The following is a 27846-nucleotide window of genomic DNA, read 5'->3' on the forward strand; positions in this document are numbered from 1 at the left end:
AAGATGGAGCGAATGCTTGGGTTAAACAGATACAATGGTTCATAAGCTTTGTATATTTGCATTACTGAGTGACAATTGTGTTTTCTGTGTGGTTGTATAAACTCTTATCTCAAAGTGTGTGTGTGTGTGTGTCAGCTACTTGGCAGGAACATGAAGCACTGGTTGGACAGAGATCGTGCTGGAGATTTTAGCTTGCCCAGCTGGCTGAGATCTGGACCCTATAGCTGTGCCAGTGGGGAGTCTTATTGGGGACCTGGAGAGCAAGGGGGCAACCAGCCCCAGAATTAATGTGATCTCTATGTGCTCTTAAGGCAAATTACACTTTACTGTGTGTATTTGGTATCCTTTCCTCATATATGAGACACCCTATCTGGTGTTAGTGGTAAGGATTGAGGCTCCTTGATTGCTGGGCCAGGGCATGGGCGTCACACCAATAATCAACCACTTACATTTTTATTCAGAATTTTTTGTGGTATGCTAGATACTTTGATGCACATGCACACACACACACATTAATATGTATGACCTAGAACTGTAAGACATTTGTACTTCTATAAAGAATGTAGTATTTAAGGTGAGGAAAATATTCACAACTCAGTTCAAAGTTGCAATACTATAGTGCCTTTGCTGAAAGGCACCTTTAACTGTTGAGTTTGTTTTGTTAGAATATGCAGAATGCATCACAAATGTCACTATTCTTAAAATAACTAAAAGGTTTGCTGTATAACCCTGATACTTTTCTTTTAAAGTCTTCTCACTAAAGTTTTATGTTGGTGAAACCAAATGCATTGTAAAAACCACAGATATTACAGCACATTACTGACAACAAGAAAATATGTGATTAATTTAGTTTCAGGACCCTTTCACAAACTGAAAAAAAAAGAGATTAGTTTCATGATTTTTGAAAACATCTAATTTGCTAGGGGAAAAGATAGGAAATGTTATGTAAGGAATTGTAACATAACATAAAATGTTAAACTTATTATTCACTGCAAAGTCTCTCTGAATGTGAAAGGTCTGTAGTTAATTATAGGTTCATAGCAGGTTACTAGGCTAATGACCCTAGGGCCCTTACAAGCCTAAGTTCAACTCTTGCACTCTTTAGGGTCTAGAGATGTGATCCGTGTTATAAGCAGATCTAAATCAGCAGTGACACAGGTGAAACTTCTGGGGTGAATTTGTGGTTTCCCATCCAATCGTCCAAATTACACATAAAAAGGAGTTAATGAGGGGCTCTGCTTAACCTCTACTGGAAGTTTACTCTAGAAGAGAGGCAACCTCCGGGAGGCATATCTGTCTCTCCAAGTCCTGTTGATGTCACATGCTAGGTTAAGTTCCCTACAGCAAGTGAATCATGTACCATTTGACTTAAGGATGTGTAGTATTCCCATTAAGGCAGGATCAGAGGTTGCTCTGTACACAATGCACAGGTCACCTCTAAGTAGTCTATACAATACAGAGTATAGTGACAGTGATTTCAGTCTGTCCATGTAAGATGTGCTGAAGACCCTAAATTTTCTTTGTGAGAAAACTTTGAGGTCTGTCCAATTGCTGCAGGTGCCTGTTTAGGTACATACCAAAGGGAGCATGTACTCTACTCTATAACTGAGAGAAAAGCATTTTACAATGAATAGACTAATGACCTAATTGGCTGGTATCGCCCCCATTTTTGATATATTACCTTTCCTTGACCATGTTTTCCTGTTGGACACTAACTGCAAAGGTCATCGTTCATGCCACTATTGTTTCTTCCTGCAGGGAGTTCCTCCTACAGCAACAAGACAATGAAGTTAATAATTTTGAGAAATAGCTGGGCAGGGAGCAGATGGCATTTATTTTGTATAGTTTGATGGGTTTTGGAGGTGGTTCTTAATCATTCTGGGATGGAAAGTTTGCAAGTGACAACTTGAGAGACAACTAATCATAGTGGATCAAGTGTATATAACCATTTTTACTATATGGATCCACATCTTCCTCTGATAGCATTAGCCAAGGTGCTTGGGATGTTAGATGATTTTTAAATTATGTTACAACGCACATTATGCTTTACAAAAGTACAGCTGTGTACACTAACCATAAATGTAGATGTTCAAGTGTATTCACAGTTGCAGTCATTACATTTGGGTTAGCTGCTTGCAGTAGCCCTCAATCAGCCTGATTAACAAAGTCTTGGGTCCTGCGTCAGATGCTGTCCCTTCTTCCATGATGCCAGGTCGTCAGGGGTATAAAATATGCAGCCGACACCATTACATCAGTTTTTCTTGCCCCAGATGTCAGGTGCCCCCTAATGGGAAGCAATTAAATCTATAATTACAAGGATATACCTCCAAGAAAAAAGCAAATACACCAAAAAGCTTTTTGAGCATAGCAAGGAAGAGTAGAGGTATAGCCAAAAGAAGAAAGGGGGCTGGAGGGAGGGTAACCAGGACTGCAACAGTGAATACACTTGAACATCTACATTTATGGTAAGTGTACACAACTGTACTATGTTCTTCATGTTTCACTGTTGCAGTCATTACATTTGGGTAGAGTCCCAAAGCTAAGGTTGGGAGGAGGAATTTAACTAGAATTAGGACCAGCTATAAGACCCTGCAAGACTGCAGTGGGAAAGCCAGCTCTGGATTTAGAGAAAATTGGCAAATGATAATGCTTGGTGAAAGTATGTACAGAACTCCAGGTAGCAGCTTCTAGAATGTCCCTGGTAGGAATGCCCCTGAGAAAGTACAGTTGTGTACACTTACCATAAATGTAGATGTTTGAGTGTATTCACTGTTGCAGTCATTACATTTGGGTAATCTGCAGGCAGGTTGCCCTCAGTCGGCCTGAATTCCAAAGTCTTGGGTCCTGTGTCATTTGCTGTCTCCTCTTCCATGATGTCAGGTCATCAGGGGTATAAAACAAACAGCCGACGCCATTTTTGTTTAGTTTTTTTTTTGCCCCAGATGTCAGGTGCTCCCAAAAAGGTAGCAAAAAAAAAAAAAAAAAAAAATATATATATATATATATATATATATATATATATATATATATATATATATATACATGCAACAATACAAACTTTACCTTCATCTACAAGCAAATACACCACATAGGTTGTAGAAGATAGCGAAGGAAAGATAAACTCCAGAATGAAAGGGGGATGGCGGGCGGGTAAAGTACAGTTTTGTACCTACCATAAATGTAGATGTTCGAGTGCTAATACAGCTGCAGTCATAACAGATGGGTTCTCCTGCCATCAGGCGGGGTCCTCGGTCAGCCGAATTCCAAAGTCTAGGTCCGGCGTCAGTTGTCGTCGCTTCTTCCCTGACGTCAGTGAGACAGGGGTATAAAAGAACCAGCCGACACCATTTTCTTCAGTTTTTCTTGCCCCAGATGTCAGGTGCCCCCAGAAGGAAGGCAATACATAAATTTATGTAATAATGCAGTGCAATATAATCAAAAAACAGTAGTTGCAAGCAAATACACCATAAATGAATACCCCAATCAATTTGTATGAGTAGGTGTTAGCCAATAGGCCTGTCCCAAGAGGGGAAGGAGGGAGGGAAACCTGGACTGCAGCTGTATTAGCACTCAAACATCTACATTTATGCTAGGTACAAAACTGTACTATGTTCATCGTGCATACAGCTGCAGTCATAACAGATGAGTAGAATCCCAAAGCTAAAAAAGGGGTGGTAGGCACTGGGTGGAACTAGGAGGAGCTAGGGTGCCCTGCAAGACTGCAGTGGCAAAGCCTGCTCTAGTTTTGGAGTATAATGGTAGGTGGTAGTGCTTGGAGAAGGTATGCACAGAACTCCAAGTGGCTGCTTCCAAAATATCTTTGGTAGGAACTCCTCTGAGGAAAGCTGCAGAGGTAGCTGTGGCCCTTGTGGAGTGAGATCTGATGCCTGCAGGCACAGTTTTACCATGAAAAGAGTAACAAAAGCGGATGCAGTGGGATATCCATTTTGAGATTGTCTGTTTGGAAATTGGCTTCCCTTGAGCTCCTATAGCATAGGACACAAAGAGCTGTTCTGATTTTCTGAAAGACTTTGTTCTGTCCAAATAATAACGTAGCTGTCTGTGGATGTCCAAGGAATGTAGTAGTCTCTCCCCTTTATTTTGAGGATTAGGGTAAAAGGTAGATAAGTGAATAGCCTGATTCAAAGCTACCCTGGATACCACCTTTGGCATAAAGGATGGATTGGTTCGTAAGGAAACTCTGTCCTGATGGAAAATGATGAAAGGCTGCACAGACATGAGGGCTTGTAGTTCCGATACCCTGCGAGCTGAGGTGATAGCCAGAAGGAAGGCTGTTTTCCAGGACAAATATTGCAAATCTGTTGAGGCAGCTGGCTCAAAGGGAGGCAAGGTCAGCTTTTCTAGAATGAAATTGAGGTCCCAAGCAGGTATTGGTTGTTTCCTTGGGGGTTTTATATTCTTAGCCCCTCTGAGGAACTGTCTTAAGAGGGGATGAGAGAATAAAGGAGGATCAGTGTTGTATTCTGCAGAAATGGCTGAGGCATGGATTTTGATGGAGGAGAATGAAAGTCCGCTGCTTAGCAGCTCAGCTAGATACTGTAGTATTTGAGGTAAATTCAGTATTCCAGGATTCTGGCCCTTTTTCTCATTCCAGGCACAAAATCGCTTCCATTTTGCAGAGTAAGCTTTCCTAGTAGAAGGCCTTCTGGCCTCCAAAATGACATCCTGCACCTCCTTGGAGAGTAGGGTCTGTTGTGAAGTTAAGGAATCTTCCATGCGGCCAGATTGAGTGTTTTCAGCTGACTGTGAAGAGTTTTGAAGCTGTGCTGAGTCAGAAGAAGAGGCATTAGAGGAAGGGTCCATGGTGGGGAATGCGTCAGGCTCCTTAGGAGTGGGTACCAGTGCTGTCTTGGCCAGTCTTGAGCAATGAGAATCATTTTTGGTCTGTCTGCTTTGGTTTTTAATAGAACTTTGGGCAGCAGAGGAAGAGGTGGAAAGGCATAAACTGTCATTGTTGTCCAACTGAAAGAGAGAGCGTCCACTCTCCAGGCCTGTGGATGAAAAGTCCTTGAGCAGAATTTTGTCAATTGGTGATTTTTGTGGGAGGCAAAGAGATCTATGTCTGGCCTTCCCCATGCTTGAATTATTTCTATAAAAAACTTGAGGGTGCAACTTCCATTCATGTGGGTCTGTCATATTTCTGCTTAGGTTGTCTGCCAGCGTGTTTTCCTTGCCTGGCAAGTACTGTGCTTGAAGTTTGATTTGTAATTCCAGAGCCATGTTCCAAAGTGACATGGCCAGCCTGCATAGGGGGTATGAATGGGTTCCTCCCTGTTTATGTACCACATTACTGTGGTGTTGTCTGTCCTTATCAATAGTTGGCCTGGATGCAGAAGGTCTTTGAAAGCTATAATAGCATTTATTACTGCTAGCATTTCCTTTTGATTGATGCGTAGGTGCTTTTCTTTTTGGGACCATTTGCCCTGAATGCACCGATCTGTCATGTGCGCCCCCCAGGCGTAGTCCGAGGCGTCTGTTGTGATGACTTGATTTGCTTGAGGCTTGCAGAATGGGAGACCTGTGTTTCTTTGGCATGCCTGAGCCCACCACAGAAATTCCTTTTGAAGACATGGAATTAGTGGTATTATTGTTTCCAAACTGTGGCTGTGTTGAGACCATAGGTTTTTCAGGTACCATTGAAGTTTCCTCATATGCAGCTTTGCAGATGGGATTAGTAGGATGCAAGATGCCATGAATCCCAGAGCCTGCAGGATTTTCCTTGCAATCAGCCTGGTGAAATTTGCTAGTTTTCTGGAGTATTGAGTTAGTTGCCCCTGTTTCTTTGGCGTGAGGTAGGCCATATGGGTGTTTGTGTCCAAGTTGGCACCCAGGAAAACATTTTTTTGTGAGGGTATTAGCCTTGATTTCTTTTTGTTGACTGTGTACCCCAGAGAATTCAACAACATTATTACAAAAGCCAGATGTTTCAGAAGTATGTGCTTGCTGTCCGCTTGGATCAGGCAGTCGTCCAAATATGGGTATATTTGTATCCCTTGAAGTCTGCAGTAGGCAATTACTGATGCCAGGCATTTCGTGAATACTCTGGGTGCAGTAGATAAGCCAAAGGGCAATGCAGAGAATTGATAATGGGTTGAACTTGCAAGAAATCTGAGGTATCTTCTGCAATTTTGTCTGATTGGGACATGCAGGTATGCCTCCTTGAGGTCCGATGTTACCAGCCAAGACTCCTTACCCAGCATGGGAAGAAGCTGCTGTAATGTGAGCATCTTGAATTTTGGCACGAGTAAAAATGTGTTTAGGATGGATAGGTCCAAAATAGGTCTCCAATCTTTTCCCTTCCTTGGTACCAGGAATAGTCTGGAATAAAAACCTTGACCTTGTTCTTGAGTAGGTACCTCTTGAATAGCTTTCATATCCATGAGATCTGAAATTTGTCTTTGTGCCTCTGCCCTTTGATTGTGTGGCAGGTTTGGCATGCCTCTCTTTTGTGGAAGGGTGTGAAAATGGAATCTGTAGCCTCTGTTTATAATGTCCAGGATCCATTTGTCTTTTGTGACAATATGCCAATTTTTCAAAAATAATGCCAGTTTTCCACCTAAGGGTGCTGCCATTTGAGCCTTGCTTGGCATGCAAAGGGGAAAGTCATTGGGTTTGCTTTCTGAATGGCTGTGAACTATCCTCACCACCTCTTTGTGTAGGAGCTTGCCATTGTCTGCCTCTAAACGATCCTTGAGATTGCCCTCTGCCCCTCGGGCACCTGTATCTACCTCTTTGGGGTCTGTCCGTGGCTGGAAAGGACCAGTTTTTGGAAGGCCAATTTCTACTGAAATGTGGAGGTTGTACCTGTAGAAAATCTTTGACTGTTTGCATTGATTTAGCCTTTTCCTCCATTTTCTTTAATACCTCCTCAGCTTTAACACCAAATAATACATCTTTTTGTAGAGGGGCATCTAGTAATTTAGCTTTGACATGATCTGGTAAGGTTTGCTCCTTGAGCCAGGCATGTCTACGTATGACTGATCCTGTAACAGCAGCTCTACATGAGGCCTCTAGAGCATCAAAACCACATTGCAAGGTATGTTTACCCACTTGTTCTGCACTATGCATCAAATCCTGCAACTCCTTCAAGTCTGGTTGTTCAGGTTGTGACATTTTGCTTCTCAACTGTGATAACAGAAACTGTTGGTACTTTAACATATGGAACTGGCAGTTTAATGCCCTCATGGTTAAGGTGGCCGAGCTGTATACCTTTTTTCCCCACCTTTCTAAAGATCTGGAATCTCTCTGAAGGTAATGGATTTTTAGCAGTGGAGGCCTTAATTCCCTTGGGGCCCTGTGAGATAGTTTCTGGGTCAGCCGCATGGCTTTTGTATAAGAATTGGTGTGAGGCAGGAACCTGGTAGTACCTGTCAGGCTTGACTGGGGCTGGAGGTAGAGTGTCTGAGTTAAGGCAGGCCTCCGAATACACATCATCTAGTATGTCTAAGACAGGAGGTATAGCCAGAGGCCTGTGCTGAGGGAGCAAGAGAAAATCCCTAAGCCTTTTCTTGGAGTCTGAGTACTCTTGGCCTTCCCAGTGGAAGTGTTCCCTCAAGGTATGCAAGGTTTCCCCAAATGAGTAATCCTCAGGGGGGGAGACAGAGGGAATGGACTCCTCTGCATCAGAATCTTCAAAAGGGGAGTATGAATGTTCCTGTTCATCAGAGTGCTCTGAAATAATGGAGGCCTGGGTCCGAGGAGGGGGATTCTTCCTCCACTCTGGGCCTTTTGTCTGGGGGGGGGGTTGAGAACCCCTGATAAGAGTAATTAAATCCTCAGCCATTTTAAGCATCTGTTTTTTAGGCATGGGGCCTGGACTAGGGCCCTGTGTAGCTTGTCTCTTAGAATGCAAGGCTGCTTTAGACTTAGTGAAAACCTTGATGGAAAAAGAAGAGGAAGGCCTGAAGACCCCTTGAGAGGAGGCAGACCTGTCTACATTCTGAGTTTCACCACCTAGAGTGGCTTCAGTATCTGTAGTCGGGGTGTGGGCCGAGGAGCTTGCGACCTCGGGCACAGTAGACACCGCCAATGAAGTGTCATCGGTAGGCAGGGGCTGAGTAGGCACCTCGCTGAGAACCGGACCACCTGTAGTCGTCTTTGGCGTGGTGTCGGTAGAGGCCGCGGACCTCAGGTGTCGGTCCTTATCTTTGTGTCTTTTAGTCAAAACTGGAGTCGGAGTATCCAACGACATAATGTAGTTAAATTTTTTGCCAAAATAGTGCTGGGCGAACTCTGCCCGACGCTTAATGGTGCGTTTGTTGAATGTAGCACAAAAATGACCGACCGAGACGTCGTGGTCTGGGCCTAAGCAAGGAATGCAGAGGGAATGAAAATCCTTATGCGGTATTTGCTTCCCCACATGAAATACAATTATTAACTTTGTCTGACATCGGTCTGAGGCAAGAAAAGTTTCCCCAACGGGGTACTTAGCTTTCAAGAAGACTTCGGTTGCAAAATTTTCGTAATTTCAGGAGCTGGCCGACCGGCACTTGCGAACTGCTTCTGCTTCGGGCACTGTGCGGCAAGAAAGACTGAAGAAAATGGCGTCGGCTGGTTCTTTTATACCCCTGTCACGCTGACGTCAGGGAAGAAGCGACGACAACTGACGCCGGACCTAGACTTTGGAATTCAGCTGACCGAGGACCCGCCTGACGGCAGGAGAACCCATCTGTTATGACTGCAGCTGTATGCACGATGAACATCCTGGACTGCAACAGTGAATACACTCGAACATCTACATTTATGGTAAGTGTACACAACTGTACTATGTTCTTCATGTTTCACTGTTGCAGTCATAGGTCTCAACCTCTTAAGTGGCCAATGTGGAACACAGACCCTAACAATGTGTGACAAATGGTCAAAATGTGGAACACCCTATTTTCGCACTGCGCGAAAATGCGCCATTGCCATGGAGCTTGGTAGAACTGTAACATTCAATACCACACTTCTCAGATCCAAAAACCTTTGATAATCTGCAATACCATAACCACACCATAAGTAAATGAAACAGCACTTAGAAAATGTAGTAAATGTGACTTTTATTTTTGTAAACAGACATATTGCAATTCACACAAAGTTTAGACCAAGTTAAACATCCTATTCCTATCATATGTCTGATGTAGACTTACTGTAATACTGTATGCTGCTGTGGCTTTCTTGGCAGCCTCTAACACATGTAGTAAATGTGATTTTTATTTTTGTAAACAGACATATTGTAATTCACACACAGTTTAGACCAAGTTAAACATCCTATCATACGTCAGATGTAGACTTATTGTATGCTGCTGTGGCTTTCTTGGCAGCCTCTAAAACAGGTTTTGGCAGCTTAATATCACAGACATCCAGTTCTTCATTCATTTTAATTGCCAACAAAGAGTTCAGTGTTTTTACACTCAGAGACTGACGCAGTTCAGTTTTCACTTTCCGCACCATACTAAATGCCCTTTCCGCTTGTGCATTAGAGTGTGGCAAGCAAAGTAGGCTCATCATCAGCTGCTTAAAGAGTGGCAGTTTCCCTTCAGTGCAAAGGTGCCTCAGAAGGTGTGCCCAGTACTGTGACACACATGAGTGGGGCCCATCTACTGGGCCTGTCAGATTCCCAGTGTCCTCGATCTGATATTGGGTGAACTCATCGATTAGTTGTTCGGCCTCAACATCATTTTCACATACACCCAGACGGAAGCCAACATCTCTGACCAGCCCTGAAGAAATGTCCAATTTTTGGCTGGATTAATAAGTAATGCAGCGTCTTTCAGTAAGTGATCCTGCATGGGAAACTTTTTCAGCATTTTCTGCAGCACTGCAGCATAAAAGCTGCAACTTTTTTATAAAAGTTAAATTCAATGACTGTGCCAGAAATATCCTCCTCATGGCTGTTCATGTACTGCTTGACTTCATAGCCAATACGAAGTTCACCATTTGGTAGAACACAGCTACTGTCAGTCAACACTGACACATCACTGTGTTTGATTAGTCTGACAGCAGATGCAGGTCTGAGGAGTCTGCCAGCATACTGCTGCAGGAGTTTATGCACAGTGGCATGCAGTGTCAGCAGCTGACTTTCTCTGCTCTGAAGCTGTATGTTGAACTCCAGTAAGGGTTCCAGTGCATACTTAAGGAACATAAAAATCATATGCACTTCATGACTCTGCAAGTTTTAGAAATTAAGTCAATCTTAGCAGACCTTGGCTCTGCAGACAGAAAATATGAATTTAGAGCTGGCCACATGTCCAGGGTTCTGTTAATAACCTTACCAAGACTGAGCCATCTAGTAGGTGCATGTCTAATGATCTTGAGGGGTCAGTATCTGTGAACAAAGCAAATTCCTGAAGTTTTGTTGTCTTTGTGCACTGGAACTGAAATGGCAATACAGATCTGATACAAGTTCTTCAACTGGTGAATGTAGTGCTTTTACAGCAGCCTTACTACAGAGATCTGCCAAGTGGCAGAGACACCCCATGTTTACAATTGTGGGCTTCACCTCCTTTAAACGAGACAGCACAGAATTGTGTTTTCCAATCATTGAGGCAGCATTGTCTGAAGAAAAGCCCACAATGTTGGAAACTGGAATGTTAAATTTTGTCAGGCTGGACATTAAAGAATTAAACATTGCTTGTCCAGTTCGGACACACATTCTGGCATATCAAGGAACCTTGTCACATTTTTGCTTGCCTTTTCATCAAGGTAACCAACAAGGATGACTAACAGTTTGTCATCTCCCATGTCTGTGCTTTGGTCCATATAAACACAGAATGGTGATTTCTGGCAGGCTGCTGCAGCATCATTCTGGTAATGAGGCCCCAGCACATCTCGTGCAATGCATGCTGCCTTTGTCGCTCCACATGTCATTTTACGGAGAACATCTTGATCCTCTCCACACTTCTTCATAAATTTCAGGATGTGTTCTCCTGCTGCAAATGATAAGTTGTGTTTAGCAAGGAGAGACACAAAACCAACCTCTGCCTCAACCACCTTTGTACTTGCTAAACTCTGTGGTCCAAAGAAATCCACCATAGATCTTCCAGCTGCATGCTTGCAATTCTGCCTGTGTTTCTCACTGTTAGCATGTCGTTGCAGGTCATGTCGGCCCCATGATGGATTGTGAAATCCGTGTTACAAGTCTTGCAGAAGGCAAATTTCACTCTGCGCCTACTCATAGAAAGCCAGTCAAAGGTACTTGCCCAGCTTGGCTGAAAAATTGTGTATCTTCTCTTCTTTGGGGTGAGAGCTGTATCTACATCCCTGTCCTCACTGCAGTCTGGGTAGTCTATACCTAGCAGGTTTGCAAAACAGTGGTGTTAGACAATGAAACAAATGGGACTAAGTGCAGAAAGGAAAATTACAAGATGTCCTCTCAATAGCAAAAATATAAGACAATAGGGCCATAACCTACCCATATCACTGGAAGTTTCCTGACTTTGCACCCTCTTCTCTTGCTCATCTCTGCTCCTTTTGTTTACTATAAAGGCTTGCATGCTTCACTTCCTTGCCTCAATGACACTTTCAATCCTCTGGTGCTCACTTGCCCACCTATCTTTATCCAAAAACAAAGTCAATTAGTTTCAGAGACGTACAAGGGTGACAAGCAGCAAAAACATACAAACACTTTAAAAACTGCTCTTAATAAACCTAGAAAGTTGCTACAAGGACCTGTCATTGCATACAGTCCCCCCCCCCAAAAAAAAATATATAACTCCTGGGTCGGTCCTCAACTGTTTGGCATCTACTTCTCAGAAGTCCAGGCCAACACGGAGGGACTCTGGCTGACCAAGTTCGCAGACGACTGCAAGCTGGGAGATATTAACTTTCCAAGTGATGCAGACATCCTACAGAAAGGCCTCATTGAGACAAATGACTGGTGTCGAAACCATGGCCTTAAGCTTAATGCCAAAAAATGCATCGTCACCACCTTTGGGAAAAACTCACTTCCCACTAATTACCAGATCGATGGAAGCCCACTGAAGGCGTTATAAGAGCTCTGGGGTTGATAGGAACCTCTCCTTTGACCAACACATTGCCACTGTGGTCAGAAAGTCATTCTATGTGGCACATCTCATTACCAAGGGTTTTGTATCTTCCCTCAGACCAGTCACAGAGTATAATGCCCCATTTGGCATGTACCTCACTAGACACATGCAACAGCTGGATAGGCCACAAAAGTACCTCACAAAGAGGATCCTAGGCCTTAAACACGTCTTACACAGACAGACTCAAAAAAAAAAAAAAAACTCCAGCTATTCTCTGTCTTATGTCGTCTACTTAACATAAGATCTCTGCTTGACTTACAAAGCCATGTCTGACCCAGCTCTGTTAGAAATGCTGCATTTAAAGAAATCCCAATAGCTCCGCACAACACGCTCCAGAGACCTCAACCTTATTACCACAATCAACAGAACATGCTTGAAAGACAGGTTCATAACCCAGAGACAGCCAATGCTCTGGAATAGACTTCCCATACATGTCAAGCAGAGCACCTCACTGGCCCTCTTCAAGAGAAATCTTGATGAGTGGATGGGAAATATAAAGTTCACCCAGGGGATCACTCCAGTGGCTCTACTTGACAGAGGCACTGGGAGCTAACGTTAGGCACAATACCAGGACACTTCTATGGGCTAGGCTTGTAAAGGCCCCAGGGCCATTAGCCTAGTACACACCTATGAACAAGAGTAGAGGTCCTACTACAGAAAAGTGGAATACCAGTGTTAACATTCTTGGATTCACAAAATAAAAGTTTTTTCGAGTAAGTTAGCAAACAGCCTGTTATGTTAGCAGACATATTTTGAAAATTGAGCTACAGTGTAAGCCAGAATTCTCAGGACAAAATTAACAAAAGAAGGTACGGTAAAACATCGTGTAAATTAGCAGAAAATGTTAAAATGAATATGTGTTAAATTATCTCAAAATGGAAAGCAACCCTTTGTAAATGGAATCACTTTCCCACAGAGTTTGAGAACATATAGTATACAAAAAAGCATTACAGATTTCCCACATTTTGAAATGAGCTTTTGTCTTCCAAAGCACCTAATGGAAACCTAAAATGCTCTGACTCCTGGACAAAAAAGCAAACTCTATTCCTACAATCCTTGTCAACAAGCATTAGAGTACTCTGTAAATCATAAAAACTACATTACATTTCACACGATAGAAGCTTTATGAGAATAGAGCTGGTCTTCTACATTACCCAATGGAGTCCAAGTGAAAGAATGTAGTACAGGGACCAAGACAGGCACTTTGGCCTGTTAAACACAGTGCTGGCAAAGTGCTGCCAACAAAATGCGTTTTATATTCCAGCAAAGACCAGTAGTTGTACATTTCAAATGTCCTTGATATTACAAGAAGTCCTTGATTTTGATTTATACTTTGTCCGATCACTAATAATAATAGCCAGTCGATAATACCATACTCTCTTGCTTTTTATTGTTCAGAAAACGCGTGTTGTAAAACCTTAAGTGAATTACAAAAATATTTTAAAAATGCCCCTGATATTGAATCTTTGTACCTTTATTTTTGTTTTTAGCTAGAATTCTTGACCAAAAACTTGAGAAGTATGGCACCATTTATTTTTAACTAAATTGCATGGGTTGCAAAAATAGCAGATGCAGAAGGTTATTCATAATAATGTTCATAGGAAAAACAAGAACCCCCTTATAATGTGGATAAAAATACAGCAACTGTACGGATGGAGAACACATTGGAAGTACTGCAAACCAGGGTTACCCATAAATGGTGCTTTTTCTTTGAAGAAGCCTAAGGGCGCATTTAACTGAAACCAAATATGTTGCATCTTTTGAGATTTATAAAGCACTCGTCTATTGGACACATTAACAGTAAACATTTCAATAGTTCCTCCACATTTTTTCACTTAATAACTCACAACTCTTAATCGCAAGGACTCATAAAAGAACATCATGATCTGGCTCAGCAGTTCAGGAGATTACAGCTATAGAGGAAGTGAGGTAGACACAAGCAGCAGAGCAGTCTAAATTGGAAAAGAAAAGCTTATTAAACTAGAGTGATTACTGGGAAGCCTATTATACACTCCACTTAGAAATACAGGCAAGAATCAATCATTCTGTGTCATTCCACTCACATTTTGTCAATCACTTTTGAATAAAGGTCCAGCACTTTAAATAAATAATCGGACTCTATAGTCAGAAGCAGCCAACAGCTTAATCTTAGGGAGCAGCCAGTCATTTGCATCTCCATACTATCATCTTAGTACATACATCGTTCTAGAATGTTTCTTACAATGGAAATAATACATGACAATGAGAGATGACTTCACATTGCAAAACATGCTTATATACATTTCCATAAGCTTTGTATGGTAATCCCTTTCGTCTTAAAACAAATTAATTGTAGTGCATGGAGCTCTGTGATAGTTTGAATATGAGATAAAAGCAACATTGTTAAATACCTTTCTGATGCAAGAAAGATGTCTAACAAAGTTTTATTAAGCTTATGTCTCATGCTAGAGCAAAGACAACGGCAGTGAGGAGCTAAAACAGGTTCAAGAACTGTAAAATGCATCAGACTATCACACTTCTGTTTTGTGTGAAGAGGACTGTAATTGCATTACAGCTTTTAAAGCTGTTACAGGATGAAAGTTACAACAGATTCCACGGTGGTGCAGCGGTAGCGTTGTTACCTCACAGCAAGAGGTTCTCCCATTCGATTCTCGGCTTAGGTTGGGAGTGCCTTCTCTGTGGAGTCTGCATATCCTCCCCGCGGTTGAGTGGGCATTCGAAAGACATGCGTTGAATGGGCGTGCCTTCGTTGAAGGCTAGGCATCGGGCTGGCAACTCGACACCATAAAAAACAATTGCCAATCATTAGCAGACCGGAGTTCCGCTGTGGCGACCCCTAACTGGGAAAAGCTGAAAGACAAACAGCAACAGGATGAAAGTTACACTTTGCTTCTGTCCTGTGTCTGAGTCATTACTAAATGTGTCACAGCTGGCAGCTGATGACTGTTGTGGCCTTTTGCCCCGTGACTCATCTGCACACACACCTCCAACATTTCCCTGGTTAGAAACTCTACTCACCTAATCAGGATCAGGCAAGGGACTATCATTGTCTGTAGACTTGTACTCTCAAACACAGTTCAAAGCTTCTCATGAGTACACAAAGTATTACTTGTGAGGGGAAAAAGCTTGAATAAAGCAGGGTGCAACATCCTACATTTTAACTTCCATAGTGGACAGTAGCACATTGTTGTGAGAAACTGTCTCTTTCCTCCTTTTATCACAAGAGCTGAAATAGCTACAATACAATACCCTTCCAATGATTTTTAAAAGAATTATCACTTTTTAACCAATTTTCAGTCATGAAATCCAGTTGTATCCATATTCTTGGTGTTATAATCTAAGCTCAGATATTTCTGCACCAAACATATCTTACTTTTGCAAAGTCTATAGGTCTGTCATGCAAATGACTCCATGTTCCATATTGTCAGTATGTGTTACACATTCAGCGTTTAGATTTTACAGCAAAGTAAATATATATATATATAAAGAAAGTTAAATCATATTAGTGAGTTAACACCAAAATTTGTAAAGCAGTGCCTTGCCCAGTCCAGTTTAAAATGTCATTACACTTTTCAGCAATTACGTTTTCATTCCAGATTCTGTTAAGGAATATTCCACAGCTGGGTGGGGTAAAAGATTCAGAGCTAAAGTAAAACTAATGAAATATGTAAAGTGTGCTAGCTGTTTATTGTAAATGCATATAATATCATTGCATTTCTAAGAGGAATATGGGAAACGCAATATAACCATAGCTTGAAAATGGCTGCAACCTCCTCCACCCCTCACACATGCATCACAAATATTTTCTGTTGCCTCTAGTGGTACCTTCTATTCAGCTCATCCTATGCTGGGTGGGGAGCTGCAAAACAGTTCATTTAAGATCGATAGGAGCTACCTGGGGTGTAACAAAGCAAATAAAACAGGAACCCCCACACACACACTATTTTAGAATAATAAAGCTTGCTTATGTTTACCTTTCTTGGAAATGAATAATGTAACTAGAGTGTTGTTTTTGATAACTTATTTGAGTGTTTCTTAGCAAGAACATTCACATTTGAATTTATTATCGCGTAAAACAAAGCATACATCAGGGACATTTTTAATTTTGCTAAAGTGCATCAACCTGGTTGCCTCCTGTTTAAGAACTACTCTAACCCTGACACTCAGTTTCTATAGAGCATTTGTTGTTATGCTGTACTTGGGAATATGCTGCTTCATTACAGCTGCAGAAAGCACAATGGTTCATAAACAATGTCATCATCCTGTACCTACAGCTTTTTTTATCTTTTTGTCCAGCTCTTAGCTGCCATGTACAGGCAGCAACTGTAAGGTGAATAATGATTCTGCAAAACTCCCTAGCATTCCATAATTAGGTTCCGTCCTACACTTGGCATTGTATGTACAACTTCTTTTTGTGGCAACAGAGTGACAAGAAAACTATTCCCACCCACCCAAAAGAAAGCATTCAAACCTATACAATATCTAGTCCAGATACCCTCCTGCAACCAACTCATGAACGCTCTCATCTTTTCCTTATCTCAAAACAAGGGAATGGGAAATGCAAACAACTTAGCATTTCACTGCTTTATGACACTAATTGCCTATAGTCCAACCTTTTTAAGAAAAGTATTGCAGATAAACATGGCTGTCCTAAATGAACCTTGATACAAACTAAGAAAAGAACCGTTAGTTATATGCAAACGAAGGTATACTGTATCTGTTTATTTGGCCTTAACATTTTATTTTAAGCACAGACTTTACCTGCACTGAACAGAGGTCAGGTGCGGAGCAAACGCAAACGGACTTCTCTCGCCGTCGCCGACCAAGTCAGTCACCACCTCTCCTGGCAGGCACTGGGGCAGCAGGCTCCGTCCGATACCCGTCTTCTTCTCCCCTGATGAAATGTCTTCGATCTGGAAGGATTCTCTGTAACTCCGGCCTAGTATATTGACTCCAACTCCAAGTTCTCCACAAAGCAAAATTCCCTCCCGATTCCTGGAAGCCTTTTTCAAGCCATAAATTTGGCGCGAAAAGGCTTGCAGGAACACGACTGGTCTCCATTTGGGAGCTCTCATTGGCTCCCGTTCTCCGCATATTCTCTACTTGATTGACTCGTAGACCGAGTTTGCGATTGGCCGTAAATGCGGTCTACGAGCCAATCAAAATTAAAAATAGCAGCACAGCAGAGCTATGCATTGGTTTGTATACCGCAATGCCAATTGGCAGTAATTGCGGTACACAAACCAATCAAAAGCCTTGTAGCGGAGCCACAGCTGTTCAATGCGGAACAGCGGAACAGTGGCTTCGCTCTTCATTAAATGCGGTGCGTTCCGCATAATCCGGAGCACTTGGATGCTCTGGTTGCAGTCATTATATTTGGGTAGAATCCTAAAGCTATGGATGGGAGGCTGGAGCTAAACAGCATTAGGGGAGGCTATAAGGCCCTGCAGAACTGCAGTGGCAAAGCCTGCCCTGGACTTAGAGTAGAGAGGCAAATGATAATGCTTTGTAAAGGTGTGAACAGAACTCCAAGTAGCAGCCTCTAGAATGTCTTTGGTTGGTACTCCTCTGAGAAAGGCTGCTGAAGTAGCTGCAGCTCTGGTGGAATGAGACCTAATGCCCTTGGGCACAGGTTTGCCATGGTGTAAGTAGCAGAAACGAATGCAGTGGCTTATCTACTTTGAAATAGTCTGCTTTGAAATAGCCTTTCCTTGTGATCCTGCAGCATATGTCACTAGTACCTGCTCAGTTTTTCTTAGAGCTTTAGTCCTGCTCAAGTAGAATCTTAGCTGTCTGTATACATTCAAGGAATGCAGAATTCTCTCACCCTTGTTCTGCGTATTTGGATAAAACTTTGGCAGATGAATAGTTTGGTTAAGAGCCACACTGGAAATCACCTTAGGCATAAATGAAGGATTGGACCTCAGAGACACTCTGTCTGGGTAAAATATGATAAAAGGCTCCACAGCCATGAGGGCCTGTAGCTCTGAGACTCTTCTGGCTGAAGTAATTGCTAGGAGCAGAGCTGTTTTCCATGATAAGAACTTTAGATCTGCAGTAGCAGCTAGTTTAAATGGAGGCAAGGTGAGCTTTTCCAACACATAATTGAGGTCCCATGCAGGTATTGGTGATCTTCTGGGAGGCCTTAAATTTTTGGACTCTCTAAGATATTGCTTTAATAAAGGATGAGAAAAGATTGGTGGCTCTATATTGTAATGAGCCGAAATGGCAGAGGCATGGACTTTTATTGATGAGAAAGATAGGCCTTTGTCAAGCATCTGAGTCAAGTATTGTAATATCTGAGGAATATTTGGTTTTGTTGTATCAGTTCCTTGTGCTTGATTCCAAGCAAAGAATCTCTTCCATTTATCAGCATAAGATTTTCTAGTACTAGGCCTTCTGGCTTCCAAAATGACATCCATCACAGCTTTACTGAGAGGTGTTGTTTGTATAACTACATGATCAGCCATGCTGCCAGATTCAGTGTTTGGAGCTGATTGTGCAGGATCTGACTGTTTTGCTGGGACATTAATTGAGGTCTTTGAGGTAAGGTCCAAGCTGAGTATTGAGACAAGTTCCTTAGGATTGGGTACCGGTATTGTCGGGGCCAGTCCGGGGCAATTAGTATCATCTTTGGTTTCTCATCTGATTTTTAGTAGGACCTTGGGAAGAAGAGGCAGAGGAGGAAAGGTGTAAACTGATAGGTTTTTCCGACTGAAGGATAGGGCGTCCACTTTCCATGCTTGTCTGTGATAAGTCCTTCTGCAGAATCTTTTCAATTGATAATTTTAAAGGAGAGGCAAATAGATCTATGTCCGGGCTCCCCCATTTCTTTGTTATCATGCTGAAAACTTGTGGATCTAGCTTCCACTCGTGAGGGTCCATAAGGTTTCTGCTTAAATCGTCTGCCAATGTATTTTGTTTTCCTGGCATGAATTGAACTTGAAGATGTACTTGGTAAGTCAAAGCTGTGTCCCACAGTGCCATGGCTACTCTGCAAAGGGGGTATGATTGCATGCCCCCCTGCTTGTTTATATACCACATAACCATGGTGTTGTCCATCTTTATCAGTAGTTGTCCCGGATGAAGTAAGTCCTTGAAAGCTGTCAGGGCATTTTGAACAGCTAACATCTCTTTTTGGTTGATATGCAGATGCATTTGTTTTGGGGTCCATATGCCCTGAATGCATCTTCCCGCCAGGTGGGCCCCCCATGCATAATCTGATGCATCTGTTGTTAAGGTTTGGCTGGCAGGGGGTAGAGTGAAGGGCTGTCCCATGTTTTGGTGACATGCCTTTGCCCACCATAGAAACTCCTGTTGTAGGCAGGGAATGAGAAGAATCATTGTTTCCAGTCTGTGACAATGTTGACTCCATTAACTTTTTAGGTACCACTGATGTTTCCTCATATGCAGTTTTGCATATTGAATCAGTAGGATGCAGGATGCCATGAACCCCAAAGTCTGCAGAGTTTGTCTTGCAGATAACTGCGTTTTTGTTGCCATCAGTTTGAAGTAAGTAGTCAGTTGCCTTTGTTTGTCTGGCATGAGGAAAGCCATCTGGGCAGTTGTATTCAAGCTTGCACCCAGAAATGTTATCTTTTGAGAGGGTACCAGTTGTGATTTGTTTTTGTTTTGTTTATTGTGTACCCTAGGCATGTTAGAAGCCTTTTCACAAATGCCAGGTGCTGAAGAAGAATGTCCTTGCTCTCTGCTTGAATGAGACAGCCGTCCAAGTAAGGATATACTTGTATACTTCTTTGTTTGCAAAAAGCAATTACTGGTGCCAGGCACTTTGTAAAGTCCCTGGGCACAGTAGATAAGCCAAAGGGCAGTGCAGAGAATTGGTACTGCATTAAGCCAGCCTTGAAACGGAGGTATCTTCTGCATGATTCCTTTATTGGGACATGCAGGTATGCCTCTTTTAGATCTAATGTCACCAGCCAAGCATTCTTACCCAGCATGGACAGAAGCTGCTGCAAAGTTAGCATTTGGAATTTTGGAATATCCAGGAATGTGTTCAAAATTGATAAATCCAGTATTGGCCTCCAGGCCTTGTCCTTTCTGGGTATCAAGAACAGTCTTGAGTAAAAACCTTGTCCTTTTTCCTGTTCTGGTACTGGCTGAATAGCCCCCATATCCATGAGGGGACGTAACCTGTTTCTGGCCTCTGCCCATTGATTTTTTGGCAGATCCGGCCAACCATTTGCCATTGTCAGAGGACAGAAATGGAATCTGTATCCCTGTGATACTATGTTTAGCACCCACTTGTCCTAGGTTATTAACTGCCAATTTTGAGCAAAAAGTGCTAATTTTCCCCCTAAGGGTGCTGCCAAAAGGTAATTGCTTGGTGATGGCAGAGGGAAGTCATTGGGACTGTTTTCTGTAGGGTTGCACTTTATTTCCTCCAGATTTAGAGGTAGAATCACCCCATTGCTTTGACCTGTAAGAATCTTGTGCCTGGTATCTAGAACCTTTAGGGCATCTGGATTTGCCCCTTTGAGCTCTGTTGGACACAGGAAACGACCAATTTTTTGTAGGCCAGTGTCTACTGAATCTTGGTGGTTGCACTTGTAAGAAGTCTTTTACAGTTTGCAGGCTTAGCTTTGTCTTCCATTTTCTTTAAAATCTCTTCTGCCTTAATACCAAACAGAGTATCCTGCTGTAAAGGTGCATCCAGTAATTTAGCTTTAACATGATCAGGCAAACTTTGCTCTTTTAGCCAGGCATGCTTCCTAATCACAGATCCAGTAACTGCGGCCCTGCAGGAGGCCTCTAAGGAATCAAAACCATATTGCAAAGTATGCTTTCCAACTTGTTCAGCTGCATGCAATAAGTCCTGCAATTCTTTATTTTCTGCACGTTCAGAAATCAACATCATTTTCTGTTTCAGCAATCCCATAACATGTTGTTGATACTTGAGCATATGAAAATGGCAGTTTAAGGCCCTAATTGTCAAGGTTGCAGATGTATAAACTTTCTTTCCCCATCTATCCAGTGCCCTTGAATCTTTGTCAGAGGGGGTAGGATTTTTTTGCTGTTGAGGCCTTAACTCCCTTTGGACCCTGTGAAATAGTTTCAGGGTCAGCAGGAGGGTTTCTAAATAAAAATTTGTGTAAGTCAGGGACCCTGTAATATCTGTCAGGCTTGCTGGGAGCTGGAGGTAAGGAGTCAAGCTTGACTCCGAAAACACATCATCCACAATGTCTAAAACAGGGGGTATGGCTAAAGGCCTGTGCTGAGGGAGAAAAAGGAAATCCCTGAGCCTCTTTTTTGATTCTGAGAAATCTTGACTCTCCCAGTGAAAATGCTCCCTCAAAGTATGCAAGGTTTCTCCAAATGAATAATTCCCTCAGGAGGTGATGCAGATGGGATAGATTCCTCTGCATCAGAATCCTCATAGGGAGGAATAGATAATTCCTGATCAGAAGAGGAATCAGAAGAAATAGAAATCTGATCTGAAGGATTCATAATCAGTGTCTTGCCCAGGCCTCTTATCAGAAGGGGGTTGGGAACCCCTGATCAAGGTAATTAGGTCTTCAGCCATTTTGATCATCTGTTTTTTTAGGCATAGTGGCCTGTGCATGTGGCTCATGCATCGTTTTTTTAGCTTTGGAAGTTGCTTTTGCCTTTGGTTTTGCAGCTGTCAGTTTTATATAAAAATGTTGAGGCCTGAATACACCCTCAGAAGCCAGTGCCTGCTCAGTGGCTCTGGACCCATCCGAGGGAGAGACAACCATGGGTACAATACTTTGAGTATCTCGCGGCGTGCCGGGCTCCACATGGGTCTTGGTAGGGGCCTGTGACTCGAAAATAGCGGGTATCAGGGGCTGCAAAAGCGCCTCACTGAGTACTGGCGAACCAGTGACTGGCTTAGGAGAAGCTTCGTCGGTTTTGGACTTCGATGGTCTGTGTCTGTCCTTTTCTTTGCATTTTTTGTGTACTCCGGTAGTCGGATTGCTATCCGACGACATTTCAGGGTAGTTGAATCTGTTTCCAAAATATTTTGAGGCAAAAATATACCGACGCTTAATAGTGCTTTGGTTAAATCTAGCACAAAACTGACAGCCAGGTAAGTTGTGATCAGGGCCTAGGCAAGGAATACAGTATAAATGGAAATCCTTATGAGGTATTTGCTTCCCACAAGTAATACAATTCTTAACTTTTTCTGACATCGGAATGGGGCAAGAAAAAAGTTTCCCTAACAGGGTACTTAGCTTTAGTGAAGACTTCGGTTCTGAAACTCGAATTCGAAAATTTCAGGAGTCGGCCGACCGGCACTTGCGAACTGCTTCTGCTTCGGGCACCGCGTGGCAAGAAAGACTAAAGAAAATGGCATTGGCTGCTGGTTTTATACCCCTGATGACCTGACGTCATGAAAGGGGAGACAGCAACCGATGCAGGACCCAAGACTTTGGAATTCAGACCGATTGAGGGCAACCTGCCAGCAGATTACCCAAATGTAATGACTGCAACAGTGAAACACGAAGAACATAGGCTGTGGAGGTAGATGCAGCCCTGGTTGAATGGGGTCTGATGCCCTGTGGGATAGGTTTTCCATGGTGCTTATAGCAGAAATGAATGCAGTGGCCTATCTATTTTGAAATGGTTTGCTTTGAAATAGCTTTCCCCTCTGTCCCTGCAGCAAATGCCACCAGCAGTTGATCAGATTTCCTTTGAGGTTTATTCCTTTCCAAGTAAAATCTGAGCTGTCTGTGCACATCTAAGGAGTGCAGTATCCATTCCCCTTTGTTCTGTGGGTTAGGAAAGAAGATAGGCAAATGAATGGACTGATTAAAAGCCACACTGGATACCACCTTGGGCATGAAGCAGGGATTGGTTCTGAGGGACATCCTGTCCACATGAATGATGATGAAAGGCTCCACTGCCATAAGGGCCTGTAATTCAGATACCCTTCTTGCAGAAGTGATTGCTAAAAGGAAAGCTGTTTTCCAGGAAAGGAATTTTAAATCTGCAGTAGCAGCTGGCTTGAAAGGAGGAAGAGTGAGTTTGTCCAAGACAAAGTTAAGGTCACAGGCTGGATTTGGAGCTGTCCTGGGTGGCCTTAAATCTTTGGCCCCTCTGAGGAACTGCTTGAGCAGTGGGTGAGAGAAGAGGAGAGGCTCTGTGCTGTAATGAGCTGAAATGGCTGAGGCATGAATTCTGATGGAGGAAAAGGACAAGCCCTTGTGAAGCATCTCAATCAAGTATTGCAGAATCTGAGGTAAATTGGGCACTGCTGCGCTCATCCCTTGAGACTGATTCCAGGCACAAAATCTTTTCCATTTTGCAGCATAAGATTTTCTAGTACTAGGCCTCCTTGCCTCTAAAATGATATCCATCACTGACTTACTGAGGGACGGTAAAGGAAAAATTAGGTAATTAGCCGGGCTACTAGGTTCAGGGTTGGCAGCTGAGGTTGCAGAATCTGGTTCTCCTGCTGAGACAACAGAGGAGGAGTCTGAGGCAGGTGCCATGGGGCCAAGCATGACACACTGTGCAAGAGGGGGTACCAGGGTTGGTGTGGCCAGTCTGGTGCAATTAAAATCATCCCTGGCTTGTCCTGTTTGATCTTTAGTAGTACGTTGGAGAGCAGAGGCAGAGGAGGAAAGGCATAAACTGATAGATTTTTCCAGCTGAAGGACAGAGCATCCACTTTCCAAGCTAGCTTGTGGAGAATCATTGTGCAACATTATTCCAATTGATGGTTCTGGGGGGAGGCAAACAGATCTATATCTGGGCTCCCCCACTTGCTTGTCAACATGTTGAAAATCCTTGGTTCCAGTTTCCACGCGTGTGGTTAGTCCGTCTGCCAGTGTATTTAGTTTTCCTGGCAGGAATTGAGCTTGTAGATTCATTTGGCAGCTCAATGCTGTGTTCCACAATGCCATGGCTAGTCTGCAGAGGGGGTAAGAATGTGTATCCCCCTGCTTGTTTATGTACCACATGACAGTAGTGTTCTCCGTCTTTACCATTAGTTGTCCTGGAAGAATGTGGTCTTTGAAGGCTGTCAGAGGATCCTGTACAGCTAACATTTCCTTTTGACTTATGTGCAGGTGCATTTGACTTGGGTTCCATTTGCCCTGAATGCACTTCTGTGTCAGGTGAGCCCCCCATGCATAGTCTGATGCATCTGTTGTTACGGTTTGGGCGGCAGGGGGTAATGTGAATGGTAGTCCCCTGTTTTGCTGGTAGGCCTCTGCCCACAAAAGGAACTCTAGGCGGAGGCAAAGTATGATAGGAATCATTGTTTCTAGATCCTGTGAATGTTGACACCATAAGCTTTTGAGATACCATTGTAGTTTCCTCATATGCAGCCTTGCATATGGAATTAGAAGAATGCAGGAGGCCATGAACCCCAAGGCTTGCAGTATTTGCCTTGCAGATAGTTGGGTTTTTATGGCCACTTGTTTGAAGTAGGTTTTCAAATTAATCTGTTTCTCTGGCGTGAGGAAAGCCATCTGGGAAGTTTTATTCAAGCTTGCTCCCAGGAATATAATTTGTTGACAGGGTACCAGGTGTGATTTATTTTCGTGTATGGTGTACCCCAGACAAGTCAGCACCCTTTGAACAAAGGCCAGATGATTCAAAAGTATGTGCCTGAATTAGACAATCGTCCAGGTATGGGTATATTTTAATATTTCTTTGCCTGCAAAATGCAATGACTGGAGCTAGGCACTTTGTGAATACCCTGGGCACAGTAGATAATCCAAAGGGCAGTGCAGAGAACTGAGTGCATGTAGCCTGCTTTGAAGCGTAGGTATCTTCTGCAAGACTCCCTGATAGGGATGTGCAGGTATGCTTCTTTTAAGTCTAGTGTTGCCAACCATGCATCTTTGCCTAGCATAGGAAGCAGCTGGTGAAGAGTCAGCATTTTGAATTTTGGAATCACCAGAAAGGTGTTTAGAGTAGAAAGGTTCAAGATAGGACACCGTGTATTGCCTTTTCTGAGTACCAGGAAAAGTCTCAAATAGAAATCTTGTCCCTTTTCCTCTTCTGATACTAACTGAATATTCCCCATGCTTAAGAGAGAGAGAACTTGATTTTGGGCCTCTGTCCACTGATTTGGGGGGTAGATGTGACCACCCACTTGGTGTTGGTAATGTGTGGAAGTAAAATCTGTATCCTTGGGACACTATATTTAAAACCCATTTGTCCTGGGTAATGAGTTCCCAGTTTTTGTCCTGCAGACCAATCTTTCCGCCTAAAGGAGCATTCAGTTGGGAAGTGTTTGGAAGTTTTAAAAACAAATCATTCAGACAGTTTTCCATTGGGGGAAGTCGTACTACTCCCAGATATGGGTGCAGAAATCCCCCACTGCTTGGTCTTATGTGTCCCTGGGACTGAAATCTGGGGTTTCTACTGTGTCTGGGTTTGGCTTGAGAAGACCTGGAAGGGGCTGGAAAGGAACAATTCTTAGAGGGCCAATGCCTACTAAATCTAGGATGCTGAACTTGCAAGACATCTTTAACAGTTTGCATAGATTTAGCTTTATCTTCCATCTTTTTAAGAACTTCCTCAGCTTTGTTGACAAACAAGCGGTCCTGATTTAAGGGAGCATCCAACAGTTTAGCTTTAATATGATCAGGCAAATATTGCTCCTTAAGCCAAGCATGCCTTCTGAGCACAGACCCAGTAACAGTAGCCTGCAAGAGGCATCTAATGAATCAAATCCACATTGCAAAGTATGTTTACCAACCTGTTCAGCAGAATGCATTAAATCCTGTAATCCTTTGTTTTCAGCACAGTCAGGAATCAACATAATTTTCTGTTTAAGCAACCCAATAACATGTTGTTGATACTTTAACATATGAAACTGGCAGTTTAGAACCCTAATGGCCAAGGTTGCAGAAGTGTAAACCTTCTTACCCCATCTATCCAGCGCGCTGGAGTCTCTGTCAGAAGGGGTAGGATTTTTAGCAGTAGAAGCCTTAATGCTCTTGGGTCCCCATGAAATAGTCTCTGGATCCGTAATAGGATTTTTAAAAAGAAACTTGTGTGAATCAGGAACCCTGTAATATCTGTCAGGTTTTCTGGGAACAGGAGGCAAAGAATCAGTGGCCAAACTAGATTCTGAAAAGGCATCATCAACAATGTCTAGTACAGGAGGTATAGCTAAAGACCTATGCTGAGGCAGGAGTAAGAAATCCCCAAGCCTCTTTTTTGAATCAGAAAAATCCTGGCTTTCCCAGTGGAAATGCTCCCTTAGAGTATGTAAGGTTTCACCAAAAGAAAAATCCTCTGGAGGGGAAGCAGAGGGAATAGAGTCCTCGGCATCATAATCCTCATAAGTAGATAAGGGCAAATCCAGATCATCAGAAGAATCAGAAAAATCAGAATCCTGGTCAGAAGATTCATAAACAACTTCAGTCCTAGGTCTCTTAGAAGGGAGAGGTTGGCTTCCCCTGATTAAAGTTATAAGATCTTCAGCCATTCTTATCATTTGTTTTTTAGACATAGAGGCCTGAGCATGCGGCCTGGGCTTCAGTTTCTAAGGCATGGTTCGTGATTTAGGCCTAAAATGAAGTAGGAGGAGTCAGTTTAATATGCAAGTCCATAGGCCTGAATACAAAGCCGGTGCCTGCACAGCGGCTCTGGACCCATCCAAGGTAGAGACATCCACAGGTTCCACAGTTGAAGCATCTCGCGGCATATGGGGGGCATGCGGGGGGACGGGATCCGTGCCCTCGGGGGGAGGGGGGACCCGTCCTCTGGGCCACCCGCCGGGGTCCAGATCGCGGGCAGGACATTGCTCCTCGGCGGCGGGCCGGGGGGGACCAAATGGGTCTCGGTAGAGGCCTGCGAATCAGAAGTAGCGGGTATCAGGGGCTGTGAAAGCTCCTCACTGAGTACTGGTGAACTGGCGACTAGCTTAGGAGAAGCATTGTCAGCAGCTTTGGACCTAGGCGGCCTGTCTCTGTCTTTATCTTTGCATTTTTTTGGAATCCCGGTTGTCGGATGGCTAACCGACGACATTTCTGGATAATTAAACCGAGAACCGAAATATTTTGAGGTGAAAATATTCCGACAACAAATAGTGTGCTGATTAAACAAAGCACAAAACTGACAGCAAGGTATGTCATGGTCAGGGCCCAGGCAAGGAATACAGTACGAATGAAAATCTTTGTGAGGTATTTGCTTTCCACCATTAATGCAGTTATTAACTTTTACTGACATCGGTAAGGAGCAAGAAAAAGTTTACCCAATGGGGTACTTAGCGTTAGTTAAACACTTCGGTTCTGAAACTCGAAAAAGAAAATTTCAGGCGTCAGACGACCGGCACTTGCACACTGCTTCTGCTTCGGGCACCGCATGGCAAGAAAAACTGATGTAATGGCATCGGCTGCATGTTTTATACCCCTGACGGCCTGACGTCATGGAAGAAGGGACAGCATCCGACGCAGGACCCAAGACTTTGTTAATCAGGCCGACTGAGGGCTACTGCAAGCAGATAACCCAAATGTAAAGACTGCAACAGTGAAACACGAAGAACATCATTAGTTTATAGTGTCAAGCTACCCGTGGAGTATTCCTTATACTGAGACAGGAAATCAAACAATAGTGGGAGGGGCGCTGAACACACAGGGCTATCTGTTATGAAAATTGCAAGTAGGAAAGTATTAGTAAGAAAAAATAAACTTCTGCTCAATTTGGAGTGTCCCACAGTGACTGTGATGGGTAAAGAAACAATCCATAGCAGTTAACTTTTGCAGATGTGTCCACAGAGATGCCCAACGTCCAGAAATAAGTCAACAGAATATAAATTAAAACAGACACCAAAGCTCCTGTCTTTACAAGATGG

The sequence above is a fragment of the Protopterus annectens genome, chromosome 14.part0 (assembly GCF_019279795.1).
Source record: "Protopterus annectens isolate FY-2018-M chromosome 14.part0, PAN1.0, whole genome shotgun sequence".
NCBI lineage: Eukaryota > Metazoa > Chordata > Ceratodontiformes > Protopteridae > Protopterus > Protopterus annectens.